The sequence below is a fragment of the Felis catus genome, chromosome F2, assembly GCF_018350175.1.
Source record: "Felis catus isolate Fca126 chromosome F2, F.catus_Fca126_mat1.0, whole genome shotgun sequence".
NCBI classification, from domain to species: Eukaryota; Metazoa; Chordata; class Mammalia; order Carnivora; family Felidae; genus Felis; species Felis catus.
In genome coordinates, this window is record NC_058385.1 from 23845538 (window position 1) to 23858624 (window position 13087).

Here is a 13087-nt window from a genome sequence, read left to right on the forward strand (position 1 = left end):
CAGGCTGTCAGCACAGAGCCCGAGGTGGGGCTCAAACCCACAAACTGTGAGATCATGGTCTGAGCCGAAGTCGGACACTTAACCGACTGAGCCGCCTAGGTGCCCCTGGGAGCCGTTTGTTCTAAATGGCAGGGGAGGGCAGCCTCAACAGAGGGAGCACGGTTTCAGCTGGGTTTCAGGAGATGGGAGGGTCGGAGCTGGGGGCCAGCAGAGAGGGCAGATGGGGCTGTGAATCCTGGGCTGGGGGAAGAGACTAGCGAGGCTGGAGCGACATCGTGGCAGAGGAGTCTGGAAAGTGGTTTGGAGCCAAATGGAAGAGGGTCTTGATCGCTGTGGTGATACGTGCACCACGCATGATGTCAGCCCTGTGAGGGGTTTCACAGGTGTAGAAGCAGTGTGATGAACCCGGATGTATCAGGCAGACTTAGGTTTAGACTCCTATTACACCCCTCAGAGCCCTGTGGCCTTGGAAGGCCCCTCTGTAATGGTATTGCTGAAGTGAGAAGAGAAGTGCTGGAGGGACTGGGGATAATGTACATGGGGTGTTTGGTAGGTCATGGCCGCTCGGTGTAAGTCTGCTGCATGAAGAAACGACTCAGAGGGAGGTACGGGTATTTTACCTGATGTTATAGTTGGAATGTTTGAGGTTGAAAGAGTTTAACTAGCTTGTCTAAGCTGCCTGAGCAAGTAAGGATTCAGGTCTGGATTCTAGCCCAGAGCCCACATTCTTCCCTTCGAAATGTACTGCTTCATGGAGTGAAAGGTCAACCCGAGGAGGGCAGTAGGTCATAGTGTGTGTCACTGTCCTCAAGGAGTTGACCATCCACCCCTTCTAACATGGGAAGATAGACTGTGAGTGTTGTGGTGCTGGGGGGGGCTCAGAGGAGACGTGGTCCCTGTGGGAGGCCGGGGTGACGGGGGCATCCCTGGATTTCTCTGAAGAGAGGGAATGCCGGGGTGGTGCAGGCTGTGAGTGCCGCCCATGATGCAAGGCGGGTGACAGACCCGGTCCTCTCAGCCAACTTGGAAAGACTCTGAAGGGCACCTCAGCCTTCCAGCTGCCGTGCCCCCACCCTTGCTCAGCTGAGGCCCTCCTTAAGGCCGCATCGCAGCTCAGCTGCGCTCTCCTCCCTTTCCTCCTGCTTTCCCCCAACCTACTGCAGGTGCTGACCTCAGAGCACTCCTTGACAGACATCTGCAAGCTTACCGCTATCTCAGTCAGCTTCCTGGGGGATCCCCACTTGTGATATCCAGATTCAGATAATAACCTATAGCTTCGGACTGTGGTTGAGTCTACAAAGGTCAGACCACTCCCTAGGTGCTGGGGCTAAGAGGACAGAGATCAACGTGGAAGGTGGATGCATGCCCAAAAGCCCACTCTCTTACAGGACCTGCAACCTGTCTGGGTCCACCACCTTTGATCTATCCCCTTGAAATTCTTGTCTGGGATAGACATTCTCTCTTAGGCCTGGTGAGAGGAGCAGAGTATTTGTGTGTGTGTGGGGGGGGGCGGGGGGGAGCTGACAGCAGTGGTCAGGAGGAGGGAGGAGGGTCAGTGGAGGCACCCATCTTTCAAATGTGCCTGGAGCTGCTCTGTGGAAGGGGGACAAGTGCAAAGCGTGGGAAATGAAAGCTGGAAGGCGCTGGTTGGGAATGAGGTACCACACGGAGTCGGAAGGAGAATCAGATTCTAGGAAGGGCACTTTAGCGATCTCAGTCTTTTGAGATCCTTTTATACTCTGAAGGAATGCTGATGTGCAGAACCGAGAGCTCAACATCTGCTAACCTCCACCAGGAAAGTTCCATTGGGATGTCTTTTCTATAGTTTGGGTGATGAAAGAAGCAAGTTATTCTTTATTCCATTTTATGCATATAAAGCTGTAATTTTTAAGACTGAGATTCCCTGCCCCCACTCTGCTATTGGAAGCACTATTTTAGTATTAAGCCAGCAGCCTGAGGTGTTTTAAAAAATTTTTTTTTCAACGTTTATTTATTTTTGGGACAGAGAGAGACAGAGCATGAACGGGGGAGGGGCAGAGAGAGAGGGAGACACAGAATCGGAAACAGGCTCCAGGCTCTGAGCCATCAGCCCAGAGCCCGACACGGGGCTCAAACCCACGGACCACGAGATCGTGACCTGGCTGAAGTCGGACGCCTAACCGACTGCGCCACCCAGGCGCCCCAGCCTGAGGTGTTTTGATGTGAACCTGGAAAATCTGGCTGGCCAGGGCTGTGAGGGTCCCTTCACTGCTGAGCAGCTCCTGGAACTCAGGGACCCCAGGAACTGTCCTTACACACCAGTGACAGGAGTATACACACCTGGTTTGTCTGTGGTTATACAAACTTAGCACTTGAATATCCAGTGAGTTTTCTGTGTGGCTCTCTGACCTTCCCCTGGCTGAGTTCTCATGGGCAAATGCTGGCCAGTTGGAAAGCCAAGACTCGGCAGGGGACTGGGTCCCACTTGGGCATGACCTCTGAACATCCTTCTTCAAAGCTGTGTTGGAAAGGGTCTGCCCTGGTCCTGTGAATGCACAGGACCCTGTTTCTTCTTATTTTTAGGGCACTGAAACAGTGGGTGTACATTATATAATGAGGAGGTCACAGGTTTGGAGCTGTGTTCTAGAAATATTTGGCTTTGTCTCTCTGGCAAGTCCTAGCAGCAGCAGTAGAAAGGGCAGACTGGGGGCAGGAAGAACAGTTTGGAGGCTCCCGTGATCCACTGCCTGGTAGTTACCAGGAGCCAAATTAGAATGACGGTGAAGGGACTGGAAAAGAGGGGATCATCTGAGAGACACTGGAGGCAGAATGTGTGGGAGGTTAACAGTGGCTTCCACAGAGAGAAGTCGGCTTTCAGCCCTGGGTGCGCAGTGGTTGATGATGCCATTAGAATAAACTGGGAAGCCTGTTCTCACAAACCCTATGAGACAGACTTCAAAAATAGACCTGGTTTCAAATTCTAGCTTTGTTACTACTAGCTGTGAGGGTGCCATTGGATATACGTTACCTCATGGAGTCTGATTTGTTTTTTTTAACTTGTAAATCTGGGATGATGATGAATATTTCATAGAGTTATTTATTGTAAAGAATAGATTTAATGAGAAGATGTCATGAAGCATGTACAGTGGGGCATCAACAATCTGCCCTCAAAAGGTAGAGACCGGGTAGAGTCTGATTGGTGCAATGTATGAGATTGGGGGTGTGGTGGTAGGATGCACCTGTGGAGGAAAGTGAACAGTTCTGGTCAAGTTGTTCAGGGAAGGCCCATAGAGGAGTCAAGGGTTTGTGCTGATGTTTCTTTAGATCTTCAATGTGTTAGAAGTCCAATTCTCTCAAGCACAGAAATAAATTGATTTATAAAATGGTCTTTTTTTTTTTTAAGAGTAGGTGCAAACAACAAGGATGGATACTGTTGATAATCTCTTTTATCCTTGCATAATGTTGGGATCATTTCCCTCCTTTTATTACCTTTTTAGCAGCAGCTGTTAATTTTTTTTAAAGGAGGATTAAACCATAGTGACATTTATTGTTTAACAAGAACATTTCAACCATGTTATTAAGGACGCAAGCTTTTCCCAACTTTCTGCTTCCCCATTCTTGTTGGGTTCTGTTCTTATGCTTGTTGCCTCATGGTTTCAACATGGTTGCCACAGTGCAAGGCATCACACCTACATTCAAGACAGATGAAAGAGAAGGTGCAGTAACACTGAGTTCTCTGCTATCTATCCCTTTTATTAGGAAAGCAAAAACCTTTCCAGAAGACTTGGCAAAGTTTCACTGACCAGAATTAGGTCACATGGTCACCTGCAAGGATTAAAAGACTCTGAGAAAGCAAAAATCTAGCCAAGAGGAATGAGATTGCCTGAAAACAATTCCCTACCTTAGTAGTAAGGTTTTAGGTAGCTGGGATTTCAGCATAAGATTTTGGCAAATTTAGAATTCTGGTTTATCCAGTGATTTATCATTTAACTGTAGATCAACAGACATTTTCACGGCTGAGTAGGTAACTCTCTGTTTTCTAGGAGGTAAGAGAGTTGAAAGACTATTTTAGAAGAAGAAATATGTTTGCCTTTTTGGTTTACCGACTTACAGAAGCTTTAATTCTCTTTCTTTTACTCCCTTTTTTTTTTCTTTTTTATTTCAGCAAACAAATACTCGGTCTTTCCACCCAGATAATAACTCAAAAATACTCGTGGACTTCAAGGTCAAACTTTGTTGTTTCTGTTTAAATGTATCTATGAGTTCAGTGGTAGGCTCAATGGCACGCAAAGCTGAAATAACCGGAAGGAGGACCACGAAGCCAGTCCCACCTTGTGCGGGAAGGGGTTTGTGCAGGAGTGATTAGCAGCTGCCCTCTTTTGCCCTCGGGCCTGATGGCCAGGCCCAGGCACCTCCTTGTAAAGGAAAACTTTCTTGACCTTCATGATTCAGCTGAAGATAGCTTAAGGGCTTACAGATCAGTACAGTGGTCTAACCGTCAAAACCTGTGATAAAATGAATTAGAAAAAGAGTACATTTGATGTGATAGTGACCTTAGACTCAGGGATAAGAGAAGTTATTATAATAACTTCAAACACCTCTGGAATAATTAAGCCTGAATTAGCGAAATGAATGACCAAATAGTTACTTTTGTGAAGAGGCAATTAAAAAATACCAATAACAAAAGTCTGAAGATGCACAGTGGTGATGGCTGCACAATAGAATGCCACTGAACTATACATTTAACACTCATTAAAATGGTAAATTTCTGTTACATATATTTTACCATGATAAAAAAAAATCTCCTGAGTGTAGTCTTGTTGAGAGAACTGCTCTAATGAATAGACAGAAAATTTGTAAAGAGGAAAACGCGTCATTGCACATTCCCTTCACCACATGCTCAGTACACATCTTGATCACAGAATTCCTGGAGTTTGGGCCTCTATACCCAATGGCATTCTCTCCACTGTTCCCATCTCGCAAGCCCATCAGGTCCACCGTGTCTCAAACTAAATTCCATGTCTTCAGGCCATCTGGGCATAGCTCCTCCTATCTTCCCTGTCTTAGTTAAGGACTCTAACCAGCGCTCAGTGGCTCAAGCCTGAGCCCTGGATTCCATTCTGGAATCCTACTTTTCCTTTATTCTCCATACCAAATCGCCACTTTGGGTTAATTCTGTCTCCTCAGTGTTGCTCTAATCCGTCCATTTTTTCTTCCCCTCGACAGTTGCCACTCTGAGGCAAATAAAGAATCAGGAACTCTCATCTCATAATGAGCACCTGGCATCCATTCGCCATCCGCTTAATCCTAAATGCCTGAAAATATTTCAAGGTGTTAAGAAGTAATTAAAATTTTTATTGTGGTAAGAACACAGCATGAAATTTACCCTCTTAAAAGACTGTTAAGGGGGTGCCTGGGTAGCTCAGTCGGCTAAGCGTCTGACTTTGGCTCAGGTCATGATCTCGCGATTCACGAGTTCGAGCCCCGCATCAGGCTCTGTGCTGACAGCTCAGAGCCTGGAGCCTGTTTCAGAGTCTGTGTCTCCCTCTCTCTCTGCCCCTCCCCTGCTCATGCTCTGTCTCTCTCTGTCTCAAAAATAAATAAAAACATTAAAAAAAAATTAAAAAAAAAAGACTGTTAAGGTCACAATACAGTACTGTTATCTACAGGCACAATGTTGTACAACAGATCTCTAGAACTTACTCATCTTGCCTAACTGAAACTTTATTCTTGTTTATTAGAAACCATTCTTTTTCTTTTAGATTTTATTTATTTATTTTGAGAGAGAGAGAGAGAGAGAGAGCGCACACGTGAGTGCACGAGAGCAAGAACACAAGCGGGGGAGGGGCAGAGAGAAGGAGACACAGAATCCCAAGCAGGCTCCGTGCCATCAGCACAGAACCCGACGTAGGGCTTGAACTCACGAACAGTGAGATCATGATCTAAGCTGAGATCAAGAGCTGGAAGCTTAACTTACTGAGCCACCCAAGTGCCCCTACAAATCATTTTCTTAATCAAGGTGGATTACCTATTTTCCTTCTTGGATATATTATCTATTAACTTGGCCAACTGCTTTTACAAAGGCTCTCAGTCATAATTTTTGCCAAGTAGAAATGAGTGGCATCTGAACAGGATTTCTACACATGCTTAAAACTTCTTACTCTTCCACAAACATTCATTTCCGCCCCCCCCACATATAGCTTACTAATATTAATATGGTAAGTGTCATGTCCTCAAAGCATGTTGCAGAAGATGGCTTTCTTTCATCAGCAAGTGAGTGGTCCAAGTGGGCAAGGTTATGTCAGTTTTATTAATTCATTCATCAGTCTTACTGGACATATGTCTGTATCAGGCACTGGTGGGTAGAGACATGGGACAGAGTCCCTACCCGCAAGGAATGTACAGCCTGGTAGTAGAGAGATTTGAAACACAAATGGTTCATGCAGTAAAGAGATAAAAATCAAGCAGCGTGGCTTGGAGTCATCGAGGAGGGACATTCCTTGGAGTTTGGGAAAGGTTCCCAGAGTGAGAAAGTAAAGATGTCTAGAGTTGAGGTCAGCGCTGACTCCACATCAAGCCCTTTTTCCATTTCAACTAAGAATGTAGTCAGTGTCACAGGCACTGGATTTTGAAAATCTCATTATTTTAATCTGTGTTTCTCTGGCTACAAGTCAGGTTGAACATCTTTAATGGTTATTGACCATTGTGTATTTCTCTTCTGTTTATTGTCTATTCTTGCCATTTGTGGAAAATCTCAGTGTTGAAGATAAACCCTCTGAGGCCGATAGGGAACTTGTCTGATGCTCTTTGAAGGATTAATTTCCTAAATCCCACACACATCTCTTGACAAAAATAAGGATCAGGATGTTTTCCTAAAAGCCCCCTTGCTTCCTGCCAATCTCTGCCTTCTCTCTTCGCTGAATCGGGTTTCCTCTTCTAGCCTGGTGGTGGCTGAGGAAGGTCAGCAGGACGTGATGGAATCTGTATGTGCAGATGCTGTTGTCGTCTTTAATGGCATAGTTTTGTTTTCTTTTTCCTGTCAAAACTAGGGGAGAAATACTACACAGATGGACAGAGTTATGTGTAGGCTTACAAATGTGAGCACATCTGATAAAACAGAAGCATTTGAGTGTGCAGATCTTAAAAGAATGAGGTCCAATTTCATATGTGGTTTGAGAAATGGCTATAGATAAACCACTACATGGATTTGAGAATGACCCTCATTCAAGTCATGGACAATGCATTACCTTCAACCTTAGATACCAGTGTTTTGTTTCAAGTAACCCCGAGGACTCAACCTTCATATTTTGCCTGATAGCAGTCAGAACAACTTTGCAATGTGCCTTGTGTTCTAACCTTTTGGTGGCTAGAGGACAGACTCAGAGCTGCTGAGATGTAGGGGAAAGGGACGCCCAGGACTTGGAGCCCCAGGTACCTGGGTGGGACTCTTGGCTCTGCTAGTTAGCTGTGTTTTGTCAAACAGTTCTCTTCACCCACCTTGGCTTTGGGTTTCTTGTATGCAAAGTGGGGAAAATGCTTCCTAGTTCCCTTAGGTATTACAAGGATCAAATAATATTGTGATACCAGATGTTAGTATGTGTTGTATGCATTTTTTTTCTACTTTCTCTTCTTTACCTAACTGTAGTTGGTACCTCATACTTGTACACTGCTTGATTATATAGGCAATGGTTCTCAAGGCATGGTCCCCTGGCGAGCGGCATCAGCATCACTTGGAAACAAATTAGAGACGCAAATTCTCAGAACTACTAAATCAGAAACTGGGTGGGGCTCAGCAATGTTTTACCTCCAGATGATTCTAATGCTCACTGAAGTTTGAAAACCACTGAAATAGAGTTTCCTTCCTGTTGTGGTCTATATAGAATGAGATTTGGTGAGAAGAAAAAAAAATTGTGTGTGTTTTCATGATATAAAAGCTATTTAAAGTCCAGGGAGGTGACTTTCATCTCATGTCAGGTTTTCCTTAAAATAGTGAGTGAAATATGTTTCAAACAGGAGAATTTTTTCCTGTTTTTCTATTGAAGAAAAGCACCCAAGTTCAGCTGAATGCAGGATTTGAGAGAAGCTATCAAGATGTATACCCTGAACTGAGCAGATAACTTCTTATCCTCTTTCTTTATAAATATTAATGAACTTATACACTAATGGATGCTACTGGAAGATCTGACATTATGATATTTTGCTATGCTATTTCTGATTAAATGTATTTTAATTTCATTGAAAGACAGAGCCATTTGCCTATGTTCATAATCATAGTGATTAAACATAATAGCTAGGTCCATTAACACATTTCTGCATATCAGTGAACATCTTGATGCTCTACCTGTATCAGGAAGTTTGTTCCTACAACCAAGAGTATAATCATTGTGGCAAATCTGTGTCAGGCTCATTTCTTGTACACTTTAATTGTATCTTCTTATTATACAGTTTTTGTGAGTAATAGACATTAATGAACAGTTGTACCTAGTATGAGTGTTCCGTATTCAAGCATGCCTAAGCTTCTAATGAGAAATGCATCAACGCTCACTAGTGTATCTTCTGTTCAGTAAGAGCCCTGATTTTTATTGTCTGTCCTTTGCTTTTGAGAAAGAACTCATTTAACTATTTGAGGTCCAACTGATTCTACATGCAGAATGCATTCCTTAGTGCAGGAGGATCTGATGCTTAATGAACAAAGAATTTCATTTCAATGAATTTAAATAAACACCAGTTAAGTACTATTAAAAATATTCAAGAAAACAATTTAGGCGATGTAAACAAACTTTATTTAACACTTCAAAAAGTGAACAGTCTCCTTCTGGAGAACTGCAAAATAGGGTAGAAGTCGGGATGCTTTTATAGGTTAAAATATAAAGAACAGGAATGAGGAAAAATAGAAAGTATCTGATTGGTTGGGGCCACAACACTCAACCTTGTTTGGCACGAGCAGACCCAGAGTTGGCTTGGGGTGTGGGGATTGGCCGACTGGATATATTGTGTTTCTGGTCAAATGGAACATTTACAGGGATCAAAAGTTATTGAAGTTCTGGTTTGTTGACATAGCACCCTAGGCAAAGGAGGCTCCATCTTGGGCTTAGAATGTTCTTCCTTTCTTTTCCTTCCTTCCTTCCTTCCTTCCTTCCTTCCTTCCTTCCTTCCTTCCCTCTCTCTATCTCTATCTCTCTCTTTCTCTCTTTCAAGTTCTGATTTGTTGACATAGCACCCCAGGCAAAGGAGGCTCTATTGTGGGCTTAGAATGTTTGCTTTTCTTTTTCTTTTTTCCTTTTCCTTTCCTTTCTTTCTCTTCTTTTTTAGAGAGAGAGGGCACAAGTGAGTAAGGGGCAGAGAGACACAGACTGGGTGGGGGAGAGAGAGAGAAAAGCGGGGCTCACTTGGGGCTTGTGTTTTTCCCCAAAGCGGGGCATGAGCTCACCCGAAGCAGGGCTCACCTGAGACGGGACATGAGCTCACCTGACGTGGGACTCAAACTCACCAACTGCGAGATCATGACCTGAGCTGAAGTCAGATGCTTAACGACTGAGCCACCCAGGCACCTGAAAGTTATTTCAACAGTAACATAACAAATGTTTGATGAAAGAATAAGTAAAAATTGCTGGTAACGTTGAGACTATTAAATGTTATAGTTACCTACTAGATGTTGAGAGTCTACCGCATGTTGGGGAGTTGACTGAAGTTCTCTACTTTGATAAGAACACTAAGGGGCAGGTATTATTCCCATTTTACAGACACAAAAACTCTCCTCACAGTGTACCAAAATGGACATGTGCTGTTTGGTGCTGACACAGCCAATGAACAGGGGGACAACTCATAAGGAAGTGTGTAGCTGGTTCCATAAACTGGCATCTGAGAAAGTGGCATGGCTGAATTGAAGCCTTTTTATGCTTCTCTATTTGAACTAATATCCTCAATTCGGCTGACATGTTTGTCAAAGTGCACCAGTAAACTGTGTATGTCTAAGCATGCTGCTGGTCTGGGGAGACTGACAAAGAACCATGATTCAGTGCAATGGAGAGCTCACGTTTTGCAGGGCACGGAGGGGTCAGGCAGTGTAGTGAACCCATAGGCCACATTAAAATTCCTGAAAGCTTGTCTTTAAAAAAAAAAAAAAAATAACAAAGGGTGGGGGGTGCCTTGCTGACTTCAGTTGGTAGAGCATGTGACTCTTGATCTCAGGGTTATAAGTTCGAGCCTCACGTTGGGTGTAGAGATTACTTAAAAATAAAATCTTTAAAAAAGTAAAACATAAAAGTAAGTAAAACTCCTTAAAGAGCAGGGTAGCAAGTAGGTTTACAGTGCTTCCTTTATAATTTACTCAGGTAGTCTTTAGAATGTCAACACAAATACAGGTAAATTGCTGATAGCTGGAGTGAGCCAATGGAAACTCAAAAATACAGCGTAGGGTCTTCTCTTTTGTGAAGGAAAATATAGATCTGATTATTAGAAAAAATGGAGTTCTTTCTATACACAAAAATCCTAATGGAAGAAAACCAAATTGTAAAGTACGTAAATACTGGGAAATGACGTGGACAGTGAGAAATGAAAAATTATGCTGAGTCCCCCACATTACTTTGTATCATGACAAACAGATGTAGATAGCACCAAACCTTATTGTGGGCACAGATGCACTGCATTCTTTGCAGCTTTCTTGTGTTCAGATTACTTCCCAAATTCTTGCTTGGTCTCAGTGGACTGAGGAGTAAGAAACAGATTTAAGGGACACTTGTCTACCTTTTAAATGTTCCATAGATTTGAATGTTTCTTTTTAAAAAATTTTTTTTTAACATTTATTTATTTTTGAGACAGAGACAGAGCATGAACGGGGGAGGGTCAGAGAGAGGGAGACACAGAATCTGAAACAGGCTCCAGGCTCTGAGCTGTCAGCACAGAGCCCGACACGGGGCTCAAACTCACAGACCGCGAGATCATGACCTGAGCTGAAGTCGGACGCTTAACCGACTGAGCCACCCAGGTGCCCCTAGATTTGAATGTTTCTAACCTTTGCTTTTATTTGGCCCAATTACCTGATGTAAAACTGTTTTCAAAATGCTAGGTCTAGCCCTTAAGGGATGGAGTCCACACCTGTTGGCTCTACAACAATGCTATGTGTGAGCATCTTTTTGGTTTTTATCAATCTCAGCAGCAGCTACGTGATTCCAGGTACTGGCTCCCGCGGTCAGAAGCTGTTGTTAGAACATGCCCAGAACTGGAGAATTTTAGATGATCTTTGGCTTTTCACCTTCGCTTCTACTTTGCATGGGAATATGATATTTATCTATCAGATTCTTTTCTTCCAAATATGTGCCATCAATGGCAGGAATGTGACTTACATTCCTGAAATCAAAGACCTCTGTTGCTTTCCTTTGAACAAATATCATAATTCCATCAAATGCTCGATACAGTTCTTGATGTTTCATGAATGAGTTTGCTTGGGGCAAGGATGGGAATAAGAAAAGACTTGTACATCAATACTGTCATATCTTTTGCTGAGTCTATCTCTCCCTCCACATCTTCTCTCCAAAATTCTCGGCAAAGATTGATACACTATCATAGTAAGCGAACTGCTTTACCAATCACTAGCCGAACAAAGGTTAGGCCCTCACTCTTGTGTTAATTCTAATACTTGACCTAAATCAGATTTGGGATTCAAGAGAATACTGAAGACACTATATGGAACACTGCGATGAAGTATCAAAAAACCATTACAGTATCTGTCTAAATCTTTTAAGTCTTTTAGGCACAATGTGCAATTTCTAGGTTAATTCTTGAGATCAAGTTCAAGCACACACATACACACACACAGAATTCATTTATGACATGCTTCTGACTCCAAAATACCCTTTAAATGTGAAACTTTAGTTAATATTTAATATTTTCTGAGGTTCAAAAATATCATAAATACCTGACTAAAAGTCATGAAACAGTATAAATTATTCAGAACTTCTAATAAACTTTACTATAGTTAAATCGACCAAGTGTCCTTAAGGAACTTACGAAAATGGGTTCATTCAACCCATACTGTTACTTTCAATTTCATCATAGTTTCTACTTTTTTATGGTTGATGAGGATGACAGTGTGGAGTAATGATAACCAACATATGAAATGAAATAGCACATTGAGAGTCAGATCTGGGACTAATATAATTTTTTTAACATTTTGGCAGGTAGCCTCAGGCAAGTCATTAACTGGAGAATTCTTTCCTAGGGATCTCATAAGAATCTAACAAGTCATTGACGTGAAAATTCTTTGTAAAGCCAATGTCTCACATCATACTGTACAGAAAATGGCATTTTAGTGTAGAGAAGGAACTCTGTTAAGTGTTCACCACTAAGGAAAGAATATAATCTGACCTGTGGCATAACCTTTAAAAAGGGGCCTTTATAGTGGGATCTATTTTTTTTTAAACTTTTAATGTTTATTTTTGAGAGCGCGGAAGAGAGCGAGCGAGCATGGGAGGGGCAGAGACAGACACAGAATCTGAAGCAGGCTCCAGGCTCTGAGCTATCAGCACAGAGCCCAATGCGGGGCTCAAACTCACAGATCGTGAGATCATGACCTATGCCAAAGTCGGATGTTCAACCGACTGAGCCACCCAGTCGCCCCTCACTGTATTTTTTTAATGCGTTTGAGACAGAGAAATTAAAATTTTTTTCCTAGTTCCTCCAATTGGTAAAAGCTAACACAACAGTAATGCGCCAGGCACTGTACTAAGCACTTAACATGAATGAGCTCATTTCTCCTTCACCACCACGCGGCGAAGTGTGTGCTAAGTGCTACGGTTATGTCCATTTTACAAATGAGGAAACCAGGGTCTGGGCTTGAGAAAAATCCACAATTAATCATGACCGTAGCCAGAATTTTATCCATATCCATTCATTCAGCAGTAGTCATTTTATTCTATATGTTTTGTTATTTGCTCCTACTCCCATAAATGAGACTCCTATAGAGGCTAGTGCAGAACACTGAAGTACTTTTCAGTACTTTTGGGGTACGAAGGAAATGCTGGACCACAAACCTGGGATCATGAAACTCAGCCTGCTGAACTGCTGGGTTCCTGTACTGGCGAAATATGCCACGTGTACAGCCACATAG